The sequence below is a fragment of the Amphiprion ocellaris genome, chromosome 5 (assembly GCF_022539595.1).
Source record: "Amphiprion ocellaris isolate individual 3 ecotype Okinawa chromosome 5, ASM2253959v1, whole genome shotgun sequence".
Taxonomy (NCBI): Eukaryota; Metazoa; Chordata; class Actinopteri; family Pomacentridae; genus Amphiprion; species Amphiprion ocellaris.
In genome coordinates this window covers 26,141,723-26,163,886 of record NC_072770.1, presented here as the reverse complement: position 1 = coordinate 26,163,886, position 22,164 = coordinate 26,141,723, and the positions used below count along the sequence as shown (strand labels likewise).

At 35.7% G+C, this 22,164-nt stretch overlaps 2 long non-coding RNA genes across 3 annotated transcripts in view; one reads left to right on the top strand and one right to left on the bottom strand.

The window, feature by feature from the left end:
- LOC129348949 (uncharacterized) overlaps positions 1 to 22,164 on the bottom strand; it is a 145,101-nt gene that overhangs the window by 114,997 nt on the left and 7,940 nt on the right. The gene's annotated exons all lie outside the window — the stretch shown is intronic.
- On the top strand, positions 78 to 10,969 carry LOC129348948 (uncharacterized). 2 transcript variants are annotated; one of them, XR_008601723.1, is made up of 4 exons: positions 78 to 796; positions 5,429 to 5,577; positions 7,975 to 8,271; positions 10,495 to 10,969. It is a non-coding gene; the product is annotated as an uncharacterized LOC129348948 (long non-coding RNA). The 2 variants fall into 2 exon arrangements; XR_008601722.1 differs by lacking the exon at positions 10,495 to 10,969 and having other exon boundaries at positions 689 to 796; positions 7,975 to 9,564.

The following is a 22,164-nucleotide window of genomic DNA, read 5'->3' as shown; positions in this document are numbered from 1 at the left end:
CTGATACTGTGACGTCTGTTTTCATCTCAGGTGCCTCATGTTCACTGTGAGGATCTTCTGAGTGAAGCCAGCAGAAGGAAAACCTCATCTGGATGTGAAGAAGGATGAATGGACGACATCCTCAGTGAACCACTTCCTGTTTAGCTTTCACTTACAGAAGGACAGACCAACTCTCAGCAGTTTATTATTCTCTGTTCTTAGTATTCACAGATTCTATTTATCACCTTTAACTTCATCTCTGCTGTTGGAGCAGAAATACAATCTAAAAAGTCCATGTTATTTATAGCAGATATGCAGCATTAAAACATCAACACATTCAGGTCAAGAGCTTCATTATTATCTTTATTACACATTTAAAAACCACATTGTTTAACTAATGTGAACTGTAAAGATGTGTAAACACATGAAATAGATGGATGAAATAAATAATGTGTGGCTGACAATGAAATGTAAAAACTGAACAGTCACAAGACAAGTTGTATTATTGTCAAGCCTTTGAAGGCATTAATAATTTCATAACAGTTAAAAGGATACAAATAAGTTCATAGTGTGTAATTAAATAAGTTGATTTCAGTTTAAAAACTATTGAAGGACAATAGTTAAAAAGTTATCAGGGTGAAACGCTTCTTCATAAAAGATCGTCTTGATTATTTTTTAGAACGAGTGTTCATCTTGTATATAAACAATCTTTGACGTTTTGACGTCAGACAGACTAACGGTACGGCAGAAAGTTTCAAAGACTACATGTATACGCTGCAGTGGCTAAACGTTTGAGCCTAGAGAAATTGTCGTCTTTGTAAGTATCAAGTTTACAAAGTACTCGTATAGAGGCCACGAAGTTATGAATTGTTACTTCAGAAAGTTTTGTAAATTCTGTCGTGTTTTCATTGTCAGCTAGCGGTGCTAGCGACGTGTATCAGTTAGCTGTTGTATTAGCATACCACGCACAGAGATGTTGATTGCATATGTATGTTACAGTTCCCACAAGTTCAAAAGATGCCTTCATAAACCCAAGAAAAGAAAGCCTTGTGTGTGGAGCATCTTTTGACGGTTCGCTGGCTGTCTAGCAGAACAGTTACGTGTTGTGAGGACAGCACAATTATGAAGAGAGGAGCTGAATCTGCAGCATTATTGTTCTTGCTGGAAGGATGATGAAGACATCAGTGCTGCTCTTCCTCACAGTGATGAAGGAGAGAAGACTTTTCAGACAACCACAGCTGGATGTTCATGTTCTCTGTAGCTCTCAGTCCATCAGACTAGATGTCCCCAATGATCCAGACCAAGGCTGGAAGGAAAAGACACTAACAGTGAGGAAACGATCCACACGGTTCTTTCATTCTAACTGCTGGAACATTAAATATTAGAGTGAACACATCAGGATATAGAATAGAATAGAATATTCTTTATTGCCATTATACAATGTATAACAAGATTGCAGAGCTTCTCCTTTTCAGTGCAAGGAAATCTTAAAGATAGTGCAAAAACAATCTATTTACATATATACAGTATAAATAACGGAGATAAATAACGGAGTGAATATAAATAACAGTGAATGAGACAGTGGTGTATATTGCACAGATACACTATATTGTTGGCTTTGTGTGAGACATGAGAGTTCAGGGTAGTGATGGCTCTCGGAAAGAAACTGTTTTTAAGTCTGTTTGTCCTCGTTTTAATGCATCTGTAACGCCTTCCAGAGGGCAACAGATCAAAAAGCTGAGAACTGGGATATGAACTGTCCTTGATGATGTTCTGAGCTCTGCTGAGGCACCGGGTGGAGTAGATGTCCATAAGGGAGGGGAGAGGACAGCCAACAATCCTCTGTGCTGCTTTGACTGTCCTCTGAAGCCTCGCTCTGTCTGCCTCAGTGCAGCTCCCGTACCAGGTGGAAACACAGTACGTCAGCAGGCTCTCTATGGATGAGCTGTAGAAGGCCAGCAGCAGCTTCCTGTCCAGGTTGTTCTTCCTGAGGACTCTCAGAAAGTGTAGCCGCTGCTGAGCCTTCTTTATGACAGCCGTGAATGTTGTCTGTCAAGGAGAGGTCATCGGAGATCTAGACTCCCAGGAACCTGAATGTGTGGACACACTCACCATTGATGTAGAGGGGGGGCGGGTCAGTTCTGTTCCTCCTGAAGTCCATGATGATATGAATGGAACACAATAGAGTGCTGTATTTTGTCCTATTTTTTAATCTTATGGAAATTTTTGTTTTCCTGGTTGAGGCCAAAGAACATTTTACTGCCTGAGATGGACAATAAAGTTTATTCTATTTTATTCTAATGTATCATTAGCATTAACATGAGCTCCACAGTTATCTCATCATACACTCTTGTAGAGAAAAAAACTGAAGCAAAGAACAGAGATATTAACTCAGAACTGAACTGAGAGATTAACATTCATCAGTAACAGAGTTCTGTGGAGGAACATTAACGTAGATTTATTTATATCTGCTGATAATTAAAACAACAGTTATTGATCCGTTATGATTGGTCAGCTGTGATCTGCAGGAAACTTAGCTACAGCTTACAGTTAACTTGTTTATGACAATGACTAACCTGATTTAGCATCAGCGTTAACACTAAATGAGGAAACGTAATCTCAAATTTACAGAACAACTTTAAAACACGATGTTAGAACATGTTTATATCAGAGGTTACAATCTGATGTTAACTTACAGTAACTTCACTGCTTTATATGTGATGTCCAGATGTGGAGAAGAGTACAACTAGTTACAAAGATGACTTACCTGTGGAGTTTATCTTCACTTTTGGAGGCTAATGTTGTTAGCAGCAGCGTTGGTAAACAGCAAAAGCCGTAAATGTGGGCGGGACAGAGAGTCCTCGACTCTCAGTCAGTCCGACCAATCACTGATCTCCGGCTCTCAGTCAGTCCGACCAATCACTGATCTCCGGCTCTCAGTCAGTCTGACCCATACATAGATATTCATATCTCTGGTAGCTGCAGCTCCCAGTGAACAGGAGGATTTTATTAGAGGAAGTCAGACACAGTCACACAGAGAAACATTAGAACTCACACTGAAACGGAGCTACAGCTCTGTGTCTTGTAGAAGATTTATTTTCAAAGCTACATGTGTGACGGTAATAATCCGTGCCAGAGCAGACCTCATTAGCACTTCCGCTAGGTCGGCTAACCTTTCCGGTCACTCCAGGGATGCTGTTGTCGGTAATGTAGCCAGAATATGGATTAATTTTTCGTTTGGGCTTGACAAAGACGAGAACAAAAATATTCAGAGCAAGTGGAGCAGCTAGCTAATGCGTACTACAGTTTGATTTACATTTTCAAAATCACATTTTTGAAATCACGTAATTTTTCCGTAAAACAAATCATGACTTTTACTTTGAAAGAGATACCTGGAAACGTTGTTTATCCGTAATTCCGCTAACTTGACTGAACGTGGGCTGCAGTTCCCATGATTTAAACATCAATATGATGTATAAATGCAGATGGACTTCATATAGCTCACTATGCAGATATTTTTATTGATGTCCAGTACATTTTATAGACATAAACATATTTGATATAAATATTAGAAAGGGATATCTGTTTCCTCATAATAATTTAGTTAATGCAATTAAATATTCATCAGTGATTCATCTTTAGTGTGAAACTTTTACTTTGCACCTATATTTTTTAGAAATGTAGGTCATTTTAAGGTTAGACATTAAAGGATGGTATTCTTAGGTAAATGAATTTAAGGTTTAATTGACTGAAATCTTTCAATGTTGTGTTTCTTTCAATTTGAAATATCTCAATTTAATTAATACAGTCAGTTGCATTTTATATTATTAAGAATTCTTATTCAGTTTAACACTAGATGACGTATCAGTTCATTGAGTATTTCAGAGCCATTTTTTTCAATTATCTGTATTTAAAGTGATATTATTAAAATATAATTGCAATGAAACAGCAGCAACATAAGAAACGACCAAATATACAAAGGAAGTGCAGCTATTTTAATATTTAAAAAAAAGATCTATCAGAACATGGTGAAAGTGCAGCTAAAGTGAAGTTAAGCTAGCGAAACTACGGATGAGTAACGTTTCCTTTTACTTCCAGAAAAACAAGTCTCATAGTTGCTATTTATTAAAAATCACTAAAAGCAACACTTCCACCAAGTTAGTTTTAGTTTGTTGGTATTTATCGGTAGAGCAGCAACACATTTTCCACAGACAGTTTTACTGTCCGTTGGCTTGTTTTAATCAGTTTTCAGTTCAGTAATTCAGTCCTTCGGCTTATTGGACCAACAGACACTGAAGGACTCCGACAGCTGGTTGGTAATAAATGATAATTTACTGATCGGTGTCGGTTTTAATGAACTTTATGTTCAACTTCAGAGTCAGATATAATGTGAGCAGTGAACACCAGGAGTTGGTGGAGTTTATTTGTGTGTGTTGACCAGAGAAGAGAGTTAGCATCCAGTGAATATTAGCTTTAATGTGAATTAGCTATGCTAACCAAGCTAGCTGACCAGTCCTGATTAGCAGCTAAATGTAGCATCAAGCTAATGATGTTTGTGTTGTTTCCTGTCAGCAGCTGAAGTGTGTTGTGTTCCTGTAATGTGGTTCATTAAGTTCATAAAACTGTGGCTGGTTGACATTAATGTAATGTTCAGGAAACTTAAATGTGATTAAAACACAAACGTTAATGTTCTAGTTGTCTGTTATCAGCTTTAATTTGACACTAAAACAGACTCTGATAGTTATAAATGACGTCAGTTTCATTAATTTGTTGAAAATGGTCTCATTTGTTGTTGTGATGTTGCTGCTGATTCATTAAAACCAGATGATCCGTGTTGAAGATATGTTTAGTTCTAGTATCAGAAGTACAAGAAGGAAAATGGAAGTTTAGTTCTGCTACATCAAAGATTTCAGGAATAAAATCGCTAAATGAGTCTTTATGCCTCAAACTTTATTTTACAATAATGAAATAATCACAGATAATAAAAAAATAAATAGCAGAGAAAACCTGAGAGAATAATTTCCTGAAAAGCCTGTGAAGGAAAAGCAGCTTTTTATCCTGAAAGATCAGAATCAGCTCCAACATCTGCATCTGACAGCATCAAGTCAACCAGAAAGAAAAGAAAAAAGAAAATGACTTCTTTCTGATCACATCTGTTCCGTTGCTCACAATCTGCTGCTGCTCACATTCTTCACATTTATAGTCCACTTTTAAAAGTTCAGCAGACAGGTGCTCTGCTTTGGAGTGTGACGATGTCATCGGTGATGTGGAGAGTGAAGTTTCTGTTTCACCCACAGCGTGCTTTAGGGCACCGGGGTTGGACTTGATGTTTGAAATACTGACTGACAGCTCAGATTTACCTGTCTGTAGTTCTGTTTTGATGGGTGTTAAATTTTCACTCAAAGCCGCCAGGAGTGGGGTCTTTAAAATAACCGCCGTCTCATTACAGAGTGAAAGTAGCAGTTCCTCCTTAAGGTCAGAGATTGCAGCATCTGAGGGCCTCTTCAAAAGAAGACGTAGTTGATGAAGGCGTTCTGGAGCAGGACCAGAAAGACCACGACCAAGCAGCCTTGAGATCTTAGGCAGCGTCTCCCTCAGGTGGGTGTCAACGGTGTTCACGGTCAGGTCTGTGGTAATCCCGTCAAAAAACTAAACAGAAAAAAATCTAGATTATAAATCAACATGTAACCAAAGCACTCTGTGTATAACGCCATAGTATAGGATGTAGTTCAGAAAATGTCAAACTATGGTGTACTTTTCAAGAATAACATAGTATGGCCTGTAGTTCATAGTATAGCATGTCGGCAAAAAAAAAAAAAAACATAGATTATGTGGTTCAAAAAGCGCAAAATGATAGGATGTTGCCTAAAATTGTCATGTATGATATGTGGTTCAAAAAATGTCATAGTGCAGTATATTGTCAAAATAGTATGTTATTCAAGAAAACATAAGAGTATAATATGTCATCTAAAAAATGCCATAGAGTAATATTTCATTGCACAAGTAAAAGTATAGTAATTTTTAAAACTGTTCAAATTCTTATATGTTGCTAAAAAACAACAAAAAAACGAAAACAAAAAAGTCACAGTAATGTGTCAATTAAAAAAGCCTATAGTATAGCGTGTTGCCCAACAAACGTCATAGTATAGCATGTCGCTCTAAAAATGTCATAGTATAGCATGTCGTCCAAAAAACATCATAGTATAGCATGTCGTCCAAAAAAGTCATAGTATAGTATGTCGCTCTTAAAAAGTCATAGTATAGCATGTCGTCCAAAAAATCTCATAGTATAGCATGTAGCTCTAAAAAAGTCATAGTATAGCATGTCGCCCAAAAAACGTCATAGTATAGCATGTCGTCCAAGAAACATCATAGTATAGCATGTCGTCCAAAAAACAGCATAGCATAGTACGTCGTCCAAAAAACGTCATAGTTTAGTATGTCGTCCAAAAAACGTCATAGTATAGCATGTCACTCAAAAAACGTCAAAGTATAGCATGTCATCCAAAAAACATCATAGTATAGCCTTTGGTCCAACAAACATCATAGTTTAGTATGTTGTCCAAAAAATGTCATAGTATAGCATGTTGCTCTTAAAACATCATAGTATAGCATGTCGCACAAAAAACGTCATAGTATAGCATGTTGCTCTTAAAACATCATAGTACAGCATGTCGCCCAAAAAACGTCATAGTATAGCATGACGTCCAAAAAAATCATAGCATAGCACATCATCCAAAAAACATCATAGTTTAGCTTGTCCTCCAAAAAACGTCATCGTATAGCATGTCGTCCAAAAAATGTCATAGTTTAGCATGTCGCTCTGAAAACGTCATAGTATAGCATGTCGCTCTAAAAATGTCATAGTATAGCATGTCGTCCAAAAAACGTCATAGTATAGCATGTTGTCCAAAAAACGTCATAGTATAGCATGTCGCTCTTAAAAAGTCATAGTATAGCATGTCGTCCAAAAAATCTCATAGTATAGCATGTAGCTCTAAAAACGTCATACTATAGCATGTCGCCCAAAAAACGTCATAGTATAGCATGTCGTCCAAGAAACATCATAGTATAGCATGTCGTCCAAAAAACAGCATAGCATAGCACGTCGTCCAAAAAACGTCATAGTTTAGTATGTCGTCCAAAAAACGTCATAGTATAGCATGTCACTCAAAAAACGTCAAAGTATAGCATGTCATCCAAAAAACATCATAGTATAGCCTTTGGTCCAACAAACATCATAGTTTAGTATGTCGTCCAAAAAATGTCATAGTATAGCATGTTGCTCTTAAAACATCATAGTATAGCATGTTGCACAAAAAACGTCATAGTATAGCATGTCGCTCTTAAAACGTTATAGTACAGCATGTCGCCCAAAAAACGTCATAGTATAGCACATCATCCAAAAAACATCATAGTTTAGCTTGTCCTCCAAAAAACGTCATCGTATAGCATGTCGTCCAAAAAATGTCATAGTTTAGCATGTCGCTCTGAAAACATCATAGTACAGCATGTCGCTCTAAAAACATCATAGTATAGCATGTCGCTCTAAAAACATCATAGTATAGCATGTCGCTCTAAAAACGTCATAGTATAGCATGTCGTCCAAAAAACGTCATCGTATAGCCTTTGGTCCACAAAACGTTGTTTTGTCCTGGCTGTCTGAAGTAGGTGAGGAGTAACACAAAAACAGTCCAAACGCTGGTTTCCAGAGGGTTAGACGAGTATTTATTTGAAAGAGGAAGTTTACAACAATACAACATGTGAGGGGGTTAAAAGCAAATGGGTGCTAGTAAAATAAAAATAAACAGAACTAAAAGTGAACTTCCTGTTGACATTGATGGGCATTCCAACCAGGAACAAAGTAAAAGATAATCAATAGGAAAAAAAAAAACTCTTCCTGCTCACCTCTTAAAACCCAAAAACACACCACAGTAGGACCCTAAACTAAAACTACCAATGGGTTCCTTGTTTTCCTTTCTGAACAATTCGAAGGTCCCTCTCTATCTCCCTACACATCCACCAACCACTGGAACACATCTCCAAAGTTCTGCCGGGCCAGCTCAGCTTCCCCTCAGAAGAAGTGCCACCACCTGCCAGATGAAGGAGCCTTTTGAGAGGCAGCTGGCATCGTGATTGGACTGTACTTTGGTCTGTTCCAATCCAGCTTCAGCTCCAGAGACGGCAGGCAGGACGAGTCAACGGAGGCCTGGTGGATGAAGGCATGCAGCTGAGTACATTCCAGAAAACAACAGAGGAGGAGTGCAGCGGCCCAGGACCAGAACAAACAGAGTATGTCTCTTAGAAAACATCATAGTATAGCCTTTGGTATGAAAAAACACCATCATATACATCATATATTGTACAAATAACAAGTCAAAGGAAAGAGACATACATTGTAGAATTGTAGTAATTGTGGGCTGACTGATTTACTGGTTATCAGTATTTTATTTTTTACTGATTTACGGTAATAAATACATTTAAAAATGGTGCTACTTTGGCTCTGAACCTTTATCTACCTGTGGTCGCTCTGTCTTCTGGAGTGATTTGATTGGTTATAGATCACGAATAAAACTCCTTTAACTTAACATCTGTAAGCAAAACAAAAACGTATCAACAAAGTTTTCTGTTAGAGTTTGTGTTCTTCTAAGTTTAACTCCAAGATTTTAAATACTTTCATTTCACTGAAATCTTCTAAGTTCCTGAGTAGTTCTCTTTTAGTTTGAACCTTTCCACAGTTCAAGGACTGAAATTCTAAAAGTTCTTGAGTAGTTCTCTGTTAGTTTGAACCTTTAGACAGTCTGAGGGCTGAAGTTTGAAAAGTTTCTCTGTAGTTCTCTGTTAGTTTGAACTTTCTGGTTAACAGAAGCCTTAAAACTTGTGACCATGAGTCTTGATTTCACATTTTGACCATCCATCTGAGTTCTTCTCAGACCTTCACCTGTGGGTTTTTTAGAAATCCTCAACAAACTTTGATTCTCTTCACTGAACAGTAAAGTTTGTGGAGATCAGAAGGTAACATTAGTTTGATAAATGCCTTCAACTACTAGTAGACTTTATCTGGAAAGCAGTTTCCTGAAATGAGTTCTTAGTAAATCTGTCCACAATCAGACCAAGAACATAGAAAGAGGAAACGTTTGAAGAAACAACTTGATGTTTTCATTTCAGACTAGAAAACGCTTTCAGACCTTTATCTGTTTTTGCTCTTTTTGATGGTTTTATTGTCTCTTCTGTTTAATTTGATCTTCTAAAGTCTAACTGGTGTCTCTTCAAATGTTTCGTCTTTAGTTTGATTCTTCTTAAATGTTTAGTTTTGCTCTTTTTCTCACCTTTTATTCTTTTCTAATGTCTGATTTGATTTCAAAATGTTTTGTCTTTTGAATGTTTAATTGTTGTTTTTTTTTTTTCAAATGTTTTATCGGTTTGTTTGAAAAATTCCCTTTTCTTTCCCAATGTTTAATTTTTTGATTAAATCTTTAAAGTTTTCCTTGTTAAATGTTTTACCACCTTTTAATGTTTAATTTTCTTTTTAAATGCTTCATTGTATTTTCTGTTTAATTCCTATTTAAAATTTTACTGTCTTTAAGATTTAATTTTCTAATTAAACATTTAATTTTTTAATTAAATGTTTTGTCTTTTTAAAAGTTTAATAAACTAATTAAATGTTTTGTATTTTTTAAAGGTTTAATGTTCTTCTTGTTTAATTGTATTTTTTAAATGTTTAATTATCTATATTTCATCTTTAATGTTTAATATTTTTGTTTGAAAAATTTTGTTTAATTTCATAATTACATGTTTTGTATCTTCTGCTTAATCATCTAATTAAATATTTTGTCTGTTTAATATAATTCAATTGTATTTAATGTTTAATTTTCTTTTTAAAAGTTTTATTGTATTAAATGCTTTTTTCTTTGATTTAATTACTTTTTTATATAGTTTATTTCTTTAATCTTTTTTTTTGTCAAGACTTTAACCCCAACCTTAAAAATGAAACAAACCCTTAAATCACAATGAAAATACTTCTGTTGTCACAATCATGAGTTAGTCAATTATTCAGTTTATCAATTCAACTTTATTTGTTTAGCACCTTTCACACAGATGACAAAACTAAACAAGCAAAGAGAAAAAACTATGCTAAAACTATGATTAAAACTCAAAAACATATTTTTTAAAAAGATTTCATATGGTGGGCTGCACAGTGGCGTAGTGGTTAGCACTTTCGCCTTGCAGCGAGGAGATCCCTGGTTCGCATCCCGGCTTTCCCGGGATCTTTCTGCATGGAGTTTCCATGTTCTCCCTGTGCATGCGTGGGTTTTCTCCGGGTACTCCGGCTTCCTCCCACAGTCCAAAAATATGCTGAGGTTAATTGATCATTCTAAATTGCCCGTAGGTGTGAATGTGAGAGTGATTAACTTGATATTCAGTCTAAGGAAACTGGAAACTGCAGAGCGACAGAAAAACCAACAATATCTCCTGTTTTCTCCTTTAATGAGTCGACTCTTCTTGTGCTTTCAGACCAAAGAACTACAGACTCTTCACAACCTGCTCAAACTCTTGGTACAGGACCTCACCACACGGGTCAAGAAGGTTTCCGTCTCATTTCTACTCTGAAGATCACCTTCTCCTGCTCAAACTGCTGACAAATGTTTCTGCTGCTCTAAAGTCTGCTCTCCAGAACTTCCTAAAACTCTCAAAGCCTCTTCTGCTGCAGGTTGCTTTGTAGAACTGTTGCAGAAAACCTCACTAAACCACATGGAGGGGCCTCAAGATAGTCGTCCAAATGAAACCGTACAAAAACCAAACTAGCACAACCCAAATGCTAAAGTCTCCTGCAGCCTACCAGAGAACCTCTGAGAACAGAGAATCAGGACAGGAACTCTTACCTTCTGGACAACCAACATTGGTTCACAAACAAGAATACAGAATGTGTCTGACCAAAAACCTCTAAAAACTCACTACAGCCAAGATAAAGACAGAACTCAGCTGTACCAAATCCGTCATAGTATAGTATGTCGCTCTTAAAAAGTCATAGTATAGCATGTCGTCCAAAAAATCTCATAGTATAGCATGTAGCTCTAAAAACGTCATAGTATAGCATGTCGCCCAAAAAACGTCATAGTATAGCATGTCGTCCAAGAAACATCATAGTATAGCATGTCGTCCAAAAAACGTCATAATATAGCATGTCGCTCTTAAAAAGTCATAGTATAGCATGTCGTCCAAAAAATCTCATAGTATAGCATGTCGTCCAAAAAATCTCATAGTATAGCATGTAGCTCTAAAAAAGTCATAGTATAGCATGTCGCCCAAAAAACGTCATAGTATAGCATGTCGTCCAAGAAACATCATAGTATAGCATGTCGTCCAAAAAACAGCATAGCATAGTACGTCGTCCAAAAAACGTCATAGTTTAGTATGTCGTCCAAAAAACGTCATAGTATAGCATGTCACTCAAAAAACGTCAAAGTATAGCATGTCATCCAAAAAACATCATAGTATAGCCTTTGGTCCAACAAACATCATAGTTTAGTATGTTGTCCAAAAAATGTCATAGTATAGCATGTTGCTCTTAAAACATCATAGTATAGCATGTCGCACAAAAAACGTCATAGTATAGCATGTCGCTCTTAAAACATCATAGTACAGCATGTCGCCCAAAAAACGTCATAGTATAGCATGACGTCCAAAAAAATCATAGCATAGCACATCATCCAAAAAACATCATAGTTTAGCTTGTCCTCCAAAAAACGTCATCGTATAGCATGTCGTCCAAAAAATGTCATAGTTTAGCATGTCGCTCTGAAAACGTCATAGTATAACATGTCGCTCTAAAAATGTCATAGTATAGCATGTCGTCCAAAAAACGTCATAGTATAGCATGTTGTCCAAAAAACGTCATAGTATAGCATGTCGCTCTTAAAAAGTCATAGTATAGCATGTCGTCCAAAAAATCTCATAGTATAGCATGTCGTCCAAAAAATCTCATAGTATAGCATGTAGCTCTAAAAACGTCATACTATAGCATGTCGCCCAAAAAACGTCATAGTATAGCATGTCGTCCAAGAAACATCATAGTATAGCATGTCGTCCAAAAAACAGCATAGCATAGCACGTCGTCCAAAAAACGTCATAGTTTAGTATGTCGTCCAAAAAACGTCATAGTATAGCATGTCACTCAAAAAACGTCAAAGTATAGCATGTCATCCAAAAAACATCATAGTATAGCCTTTGGTCCAACAAACATCATAGTTTAGTATGTCGTCCAAAAAATGTCATAGTATAGCATGTTGCTCTTAAAACATCATAGTATAGCATGTTGCACAAAAAACGTCATAGTATAGCATGTCGCTCTTAAAACGTTATAGTACAGCATGTCGCCCAAAAAACGTCATAGTATAGCACATCATCCAAAAAACATCATAGTTTAGCTTGTCCTCCAAAAAACGTCATCGTATAGCATGTCGTCCAAAAAATGTCATAGTTTAGCATGTCGCTCTGAAAACATCATAGTACAGCATGTCGCTCTAAAAACATCATAGTATAGCATGTCGCTCTAAAAACATCATAGTATAGCATGTCGCTCTAAAAACGTCATAGTATAGCATGTCGCTCTAAAAACGTCATAGCATAGCACGTCATCCAAAAAACGTCATAGTTTAGCTTGTCCTCCAAAAAACGTCATCGTATAGCATGTCGTCCAAAAAACCTCATAGTATAGCATGTCGCTCTGAAAACGTCATAGTATAGCATGTCGCCCAAAAAACGTCGGAGTATAGCATGTCACTCTGAAAACGTCATAGTATAGCATGTCGCCCAAAAAACATCATAGTATAGCATGTCGTCCAAAAAACGTCATCGTATAGCCTTTGGTCCACAAAACGTTGTTTTGTCCTGGCTGTCTGAAGTAGGTGAGGAGTAACACAAAAACAGTCCAAACGCTGGTTTCCAGAGGGTTAGACGAGTATTTATTTGAAAGAGGAAGTTTACAACAATACAACATGTGAGGGGGTTAAAAGCAAATGGGTGCTAGTAAAATAAAAATAAACAGAACTAAAAGTGAACTTCCTGTTGACATTGATGGGCATTCCAACCAGGAACAAAGTAAAAGATAATCAATAGGAAAAAAAAAAACTCTTCCTGCTCACCTCTTAAAACCCAAAAACACACCACAGTAGGACCCTAAACTAAAACTACCAATGGGTTCCTTGTTTTCCTTTCTGAACAATTCGAAGGTCCCTCTCTATCTCCCTACACATCCACCAACCACTGGAACACATCTCCAAAGTTCTGCCGGGCCGGCTCAGCTTCCCCTCAGAAGAAGTGCCACCACCTGCCAGATGAAGGAGCCTTTTGAGAGGCAGCTGGCATCGTGATTGGACTGTACTTTGGTCTGTTCCAATCCAGCTTCAGCTCCAGAGACGGCAGGCAGGACGAGTCAACGGAGGCCTGGTGGACGAAGGCATGCAGCTGAGTACATTCCAGAAAACAACAGAGGAGGAGTGCAGCGGCCCAGGACCAGAACAAACAGAGTATGTCTCTTAGAAAACATCATAGTATAGCCTTTGGTATGAAAAAACACCATCATATACATCATATATTGTACAAATAACAAGTCAAAGGAAAGAGACATACATTGTAGAATTGTAGTAATTGTGGGCTGACTGATTTACTGGTTATCAGTATTTTATTTTTTACTGATTTACGGTAATAAATACATTTAAAAATGGTGCTACTTTGGCTCTGAACCTTTATCTACCTGTGGTCGCTCTGTCTTCTGGAGTGATTTGATTGGTTATAGATCACGAATAAAACTCCTTTAACTTAACATCTGTAAGCAAAACAAAAACGTATCAACAAAGTTTTCTGTTAGAGTTTGTGTTCTTCTAAGTTTAACTCCAAGATTTTAAATACTTTCATTTCACTGAAATCTTCTAAGTTCCTGAGTAGTTCTCTGTTAGTTTGAACCTTTCCACAGTTCAAGGACTGAAATTCTAAAAGTTCTTGAGTAGTTCTCTGTTAGTTTGAACCTTTAGACAGTCTGAGGGCTGAAGTTTGAAAAGTTTCTCTGTAGTTCTCTGTTAGTTTGAACTTTCTGGTTAACAGAAGCCTTAAAACTTGTGACCATGAGTCTTGATTTCACATTTTGACCATCCATCTGAGTTCTTCTCAGACCTTCACCTGTGGGTTTTTTAGAAATCCTCAACAAACTTTGATTCTCTTCACTGAACAGTAAAGTTTGTGGAGATCAGAAGGTAACATTAGTTTGATAAATGCCTTCAACTACTAGTAGACTTTATCTGGAAAGCAGTTTCCTGAAATGAGTTCTTAGTAAATCTGTCCACAATCAGACCAAGAACATAGAAAGAGGAAACGTTTGAAGAAACAACTTGATGTTTTCATTTCAGACTAGAAAACGCTTTCAGACCTTTATCTGTTTTTGCTCTTTTTGATGGTTTTATTGTCTCTTCTGTTTAATTTGATCTTCTAAAGTCTAACTGGTGTCTCTTCAAATGTTTCGTCTTTAGTTTGATTCTTCTTAAATGTTTAGTTTTGCTTTTTCTCACCTTTTATTCTTTTCTAATGTCTGATTTGATTTCAAAATGTTTTGTCTTTTGAATGTTTAATTGTTGTTGTTTTTTTTTTTCAAATGTTTTATCGGTTTGTTTGAAAAATTCCCTTTTCTTTCCCAATGTTTAATTTTTTGATTAAATCTTTAAAGTTTTCCTTGTTAAATGTTTTACCACCTTTTAATGTTTAATTTTCTTTTTAAATGCTTCATTGTATTTTCTGTTTAATTCCTATTTAAAATTTTACTGTCTTTAAGATTTAATTTTCTAATTAAACATTTAATTTTTTAATTAAATGTTTTGTCTTTTTAAAAGTTTAATAAACTAATTAAATGTTTTGTATTTTTTAAAGGTTTAATGTTCTTCTTGTTTAATTGTATTTTTTAAATGTTTAATTATCTATATTTCATCTTTAATGTTTAATATTTTTGTTTGAAAAATTTTGTTTAATTTCATAATTACATGTTTTGTATCTTCTGCTTAATCATCTAATTAAATATTTTGTCTGTTTAATATAATTCAATTGTATTTAATGTTTAATTTTCTTTTTAAAAGTTTTATTGTATTAAATGCTTTTTTCTTTGATTTAATTACTTTTTTATATAGTTTATTTCTTTAATCTTTTTTTTTTGTCAAGACTTTAACCCCAACCTTAAAAATGAAACAAACCCTTAAATCACAATGAAAATACTTCTGTTGTCACAATCATGAGTTAGTCAATTATTCAGTTTATCAATTCAACTTTATTTGTTTAGCACCTTTCACACAGATGACAAAACTAAACAAGCAAAGAGAAAAAACTATGCTAAAACTATGATTAAAACTCAAAAACATAGTTTTTAAAAAGATTTCATATGGTGGGCTGCACAGTGGCGTAGTGGTTAGCACTTTCGCCTTGCAGCGAGGAGATCCCTGGTTCGCATCCCGGCTTTCCCGGGATCTTTCTGCATGGAGTTTCCATGTTCTCCCTGTGCATGCGTGGGTTTTCTCCGGGTACTCCGGCTTCCTCCCACAGTCCAAAAATATGCTGAGGTTAATTGATCATTCTAAATTGCCCGTAGGTGTGAATGTGAGAGTGATTAACTTGATATTCAGTCTAAGGAAACTGGAAACTGCAGAGCGACAGAAAAACCAACAATATCTCCTGTTTTCTCCTTTAATGAGTCGACTCTTCTTGTGCTTTCAGACCAAAGAACTACAGACTCTTCACAACCTGCTCAAACTCTTGGTACAGGACCTCACCACACGGGTCAAGAAGGTTTCCGTCTCATTTCTACTCTGAAGATCACCTTCTCCTGCTCAAACTGCTGACAAATGTTTCTGCTGCTCTAAAGTCTGCTCTCCAGAACTTCCTAAAACTCTCAAAGCCTCTTCTGCTGCAGGTTGCTTTGTAGAACTGTTGCAGAAAACCTCACTAAACCACATGGAGGGGCCTCAAGATAGTCGTCCAAATGAAACCGTACAAAAACCAAACTAGCACAACCCAAATGCTAAAGTCTCCTGCAGCCTACCAGAGAACCTCTGAGAACAGAGAATCAGGACAGGAACTCTTACCTTCTGGACAACCAACATTGGTTCACAAACAAGAATACAGAATGTGTCTGACCAAAAACCTCTAAAAACTCACTACAGCCAAGATAAAGACAGAACTCAGCTGTACCAAATCCACTAATCACTGCACACATTAGCACCATGTGCTAACTGTGGCGAAAGAACCTCATTTACCAAGACAACTATCTGGTACAAAGCCCTAAAACACACCAAGAAACACATTAAAGACGATTTTACTGCTGGAAGCTGCAAGCCAGCGCCTAAAGAACAAACTAAAGCAACGGAGCCAAACCCGGTTCAGTGGTGAAGAGAAGCAGAGGAAATGTTTGACTGCAGCCAAATAAAGCAGGAAGACACTGAGCTGCTCAGGTGTTCCTGATAACACCAAGCAGCCAGCTGGACAGCCAATAGGAACACAGCTTACTGGAAGTCCAGAGGGCTGGGTTAGTGAAGGAAATTTAGTTTAAAGTTGAAGCAGAAAGTAAACAAAGAAAGTTGAAAACCACCTTCTGATACCTGAAATCTCTTTTTCACACAAAGAACACCTGAACATGTCAAACTGGTTCCATAGTAGAACTCTCAATGTAAAAACGTCATAGTATGGTGTGTTGCTCAAAAAAAACATTACAACCCGGCTGTCTCGGGTCGCCGAGGAGCAACACAAAACAGGACAAGTGCTGGTTTCCTATAGTTTAGTATGTCGTCCGAAATTTTACAAAACATCATAGTTTAATATGTCGTCCAAAATATCACAAAAACATGTCATAGTTTAGTCTGTCGTCCAAAATATCACAAAAACGTCAGTTTAGTATGTCGTCCAAAATGTGACAACAATGTCATAGTTTAGTATGTCATCCAAAATTTGACAAAATGTCATAGTTTAGTATGTCCTCCGAAATGTGAAAAAAATGTCATAGTTTAGTATGTTGTCCAAAATGTGACAAAAATGTCATAGTTTAATATTTCATCAAAAATGTGACAAAAACGTCATAGTTTAGTATGTCGTCCGAAATGTGACAAAAATGTCATAGTTTAGCATGTCGCTCTTAAAACGTCATAGTTTAGTATGTCGTCCAAAATGTGACAAAAATGTCATAGTTTAGTATGTCGTCCAAAATATCACAAAAATGTCATAGTTTAGTATGTCGTCCAAAATGTGACGAAAACGTCATAGTTTAGTATGTCGTCCAAAATATCACAAAAATGTCATAGTTTAGTATGTCGTCCAAAATGTGACGAAAACGTCATAGTTTAGTATGTCGTCCAAAAAGTGACAAAAATGTCATAGTTTAGTATGTGGTCCAAAATGTGACAAAAATGTCAAAGGATAGTATGTCATCCAAAATACCACAAAAACGTCATAGTTTATTATGTCGTCCAAAATATCACAAAATCGTCATGTTAGTATGTCGTCTGAAATGTGACAAAAATGTCATAGTTTAGTATGTCGTCCAAAATGTGACAAAAATGTCATACTTTAGTATGTCGTCCAAAATGTGACAAAAATGTCATAGTTTAGTATGTCGTTCAAAATATCACAAAAATATCATAGTTTAGTGTGTCGTCCAAAATGTGACTAAAAAGTCATAGTTTAGTATGGCGTCCAAAATTTGAGAAAAATGTCATAGTTTAGTATGTCGTCCAAAATATCACAAAAATGTCATAGTTTAGCATGTCGCTCTTAAAACGTTATGTTTAGTATGTCGTCCAAAATGTGACAAAAATGTCTTAGTTTAGTATGTCGTCCAAAATGTGACTAAAACGTCATAGTTTATTTAGTATGTCGTCCAAAATATCATAAAAACTTCGTAGTTTAGTGTGTCGTCCAAAATGTGACAAAAAAGTCATAGTTTAGTATGTCGTCCAAAATGTGACAAAAATGTCATAGTTTCGTATGTCGTCCAAAATTTGAAGAAAACGTCATAGTTTAGTATGTCGTCCGAAATTTGAAAAAAATGTCATAGATTAGCATGTCGTCCAAAAAGTGACAAAAATGTCATAGTTTAGTATGTGGTCCAAAATGTGACAAAAATGTCAAAGGTTAGTATGTCATCCAAAATACCACAAAAACGTCATAGTTTATTATGTCGTCCAAAATATCACAAAATCGTCATGTTAGTATGTCGTCTGAAATGTCACAAAAATGTCATAGTATAGTATGTCGTCCAAAATGTGACAAAAATGTCATACTTTAGTATGTCATCCAAAATGTGACAAAAATGTCATAGTTTAGCATGTCGTCCAAAATATCACAAAAGTGTCGTACTTTAGCATGTCGCTCTTAAAACGTCATAGTTTAGTATGTCGTCCAAAATGTGACAAAAATGTCATAGTTTACTATGTCGTCCAAAATATCACAAAAATGTCATAGTTTAGTATGTCGTCCAAAATATAACAAAAATGTCATAGTTTAGTATGTCGTCCAAAATGTGACAAAAATGTCATTGTTTAGTATGTCGTCCAAAATATCACAAAAATGTTATAGTTTAGCATGTCGCTCTTAAAACGTCATAGTTTAGTATGTCGTCCAAAATGTGACAAAAACGTCATAGTTTAGTATGGCGTCCAAAATTTGACAAAAATGTCATAGTTTAGTATGTCTTCCAAAATATCACTAAAATGTCATAGCTTCGTGTGTCGTCCAAAATGTGACTAAAACGTCATAGTTTAGTATTTCATACAAAATATCACAAAAATTTCATAGTTTAGTATGTCGTCCCAGGTATCACAAAAATGTCATAGTTTAGTATGTCGTCCGAAATGTGAGAAAAACGTCATAGTTTAGTATGTCGTCCAAAATGTGACAAAAACGTCATAGTTTAGTATGTCGTCCAAAATATCACAAAAATGTCATAGTTTAGCATGTCGCTCTTAAAACGTTATGTTTAGTATGTCGTCCAAAATGTGACAAAAATGTCTTAGTTTAGTGTGTCGTCCAAAATGTGACAAAAAAGTCATAGTTTAGTATGTCATCCAAAATGTGACAAAAATGTCATAGTTTAGTATGTCGTCCAAAATTTGACAAAAACGTCATAGTTTAGTATGTCGTCCGAATTTTGAAAAAAAATGTCATAGATTAGTATGTCGTCCAAAAAGTGACAAAAATGTCATAGTTTAGTATGTGGTCCAAAATGTGACAAAAATGTGACAAAAATGTCAAAGGTTAGTATGTCGTCCAAAGTATCACAAAAATGTCATAGTTTCGTATGTCTTCCAAAATGTGACAAAAATGTCATAGTTTAGTATGTCGTTCAAAATATCACAAAAATGTCATAATTTAGTGTGTCGTCCAAAATGTGACAAAAACGTCATAGTTCAGTATGTCGTCCAAAATTTGACAAAAACGTCATAGTTTAGTATGTCGTCCAAAATATTACAAAAACGTCGTAGTTTAGTATGTCTTCCAAAATGTGACAAAAATGTCATAGTTTAGTATGTTGTCCAAAATTTGACAAAAACGTCATAGTTTAGTATGTCGTCCAAAATATCACAAAAACGTCATAGTTCAGTATGTTGTCCAAAATTTGACAAAAACGTCATAGTTTAGTACGTCGTCCAAAATATCACAAAAACGTCATAGTTTAGTATGTCGTCCGAAATGTCACAAAAATGTCAGTATGTCGTCCAAAAAGTGACAAAAGCGTCAGTTTAGTATGTTGTCCAAAATGTGACAAAAATGTCATAGGTTAGTATGTCGTCCAAAATATTACAAAAACGTCATAGTTTAGTATGTCGTCCAAAATATTACAAAAACGTCGTAGTTTAGTATGTCTTCCAAAATGTGACAAAAATGTCATAGTTTAGTATGTTGTCCAAAATTTGACAAAAACGTCATAGTTTAGTATGTTGTCCAAAATATCACAAAAACGTCATAGTTTAGTATGTCGTCCAAAATATCACAAAAACGTCATAGTTTAGTATGTCGTCCAAAATATCACAAAAACGTCATAGTTCAGTATGTTGTCCAAAATTTGACAAAAACGTCATAGTTTAGTATGTAGTCCAAAATATCACAAAAACGTCATAGTTTAGTACGTCGTCCAAAATATCACAAAAACGTCATAGTTTAGTATGTCGTCCGAAATGTCACAAAAATGTCAGTTTAGTATGTCGTCCAAAAAGTGACAAAAACGTCAGTTTAGTATGTTGTCCAAAATGTGACAAAAATGTCATAGGTTAGTATGTCGTCCAAAATATTACAAAAACGTCATAGTTTAGTATGTCTTCCAAAATGTGACAAAAATGTCATAGTTTAGTATGTCGTCCGAAATGTCACAAAAATGTCAGTATGTCGTCCAAAAAGTGACAAAAACGTCAGTTTAGTATGTTGTCCAAAATGTGACAAAAATGTCATAGGTTAGTATGTCGTCCAAAATATTACAAAAACGTCATAGTTTAGTATGTCGTCCAAAATATTACAAAAACGTCGTAGTTTAGTATGTCTTCCAAAATGTGACAAAAATGTCATAGTTTAGTATGTTGTCCAAAATTTGACAAAAACGTCATAGTTTAGTATGTTGTCCAAAATATCACAAAAACGTCATAGTTTAGTATGTCGTCCAAAATATCACAAAAACGTCATAGTTTAGTATGTCGTCCAAAATATCACAAAAACGTCATAGTTCAGTATGTTGTCCAAAATTTGACAAAAACGTCATAGTTTAGTATGTAGTCCAAAATATCACAAAAACGTCATAGTTTAGTACGTCGTCCAAAATATCACAAAAACGTCATAGTTTAGTATGTCGTCCGAAATGTCACAAAAATGTCAGTTTAGTATGTTGTCCAAAATGTGACAAAAATGTCATAGGTTAGTATGTCGTCCAAAATATTACAAAAACGTCATAGTTTAGTATGTCTTCCAAAATGTGACAAAAATGTCATAGTTTAGTATGTCGTCCGAAATGTCACAAAAACGTCATAGTTTAGTATGTCGTCCGAAATGTCACAAAAATTTCATAGTTTAGTATGTCGTCCAAAATGTGACAAAAATGTCATAGTTTAGTATGTCGTTCTAAAAACGTCATAGAAAACCCTTTAGTCCACAAAACGTTGTTTTGTCCCGGCTGTCTGAAGTAGGTGAGGAGCAACACAAAAACAGTCCAAACACTAGTTTCCAGAGGGTTAGAGTATTTATTTGAAGAGTAAGTTTACAACAACACAACATGTGAGGGTAAACAAAACAAAAACGTATCAACAAAGTTTTCTGTTAAAGTTTGTGCTCTTCTTAGTTTAACTCCAAGATTTTAAATACTTTCATTTACTGCAAATGAATATCTACTCCAAATGTCTCACTAATAATCATTATCAGCCTTAAAAACCCACAAAACACCCCTCTATACTTGACCACACTTAGTACAATCCGGTTCCCCCTTCTATCAATCTGCTTGGAATCGTCCATTTTCTGTTTGTCAAAGTGGCCTTCTACCTGGACAGGTTTTGTTGGAGCTCATGCAACAAACATTTTGGGTAAGTGCACTTTAATATGGATGGATGACACTGAATTAGAGTCTGTTTTAATGAGACTGAGTTAAGATGTGTAGCTCTGTCGTTAAATAGGAAATTATTTCTCAGAATTCACAGAGAAAAGTCTGAAATGTTTGCTAAGTTAGCGTCCCACATGTTCTTTGGCTCAGCTAAAGCTAACTCTCTCCAACTTCTGGATCTCTTGAGTTGCTTGTTGTTAAAATATCTTGCTAGAGGTGCTGAAGCTCAGAAAGTCTGAGATGTTTGTTCAGAATAAGCTCATTCTCAAGTCTTATCTGAACTGTCCTCTTTTGTTCGAACTTTCCCTAAACTTAGGAGTTAATGACAGAGCTGCACATCCAGACTCAGTCTCATTTATGTAGAGATTAAACTTCAGTGTCATTCATTGATGTTAAAGTGCAGTTTTTCAAATGTTTGTTGCACATGCTCCCGACCAAACCAGTCCAGGTGGAAGACAATGTGAAGAGAAAGCTCCAGAGGATGAATATCACACATTTACATTGGAAATAAATGTCCTTTAATTAGACATTGTCATGCAAAAGTTGGATTTCCCTTTAATGATGTTCAAATCTTTGTTGAG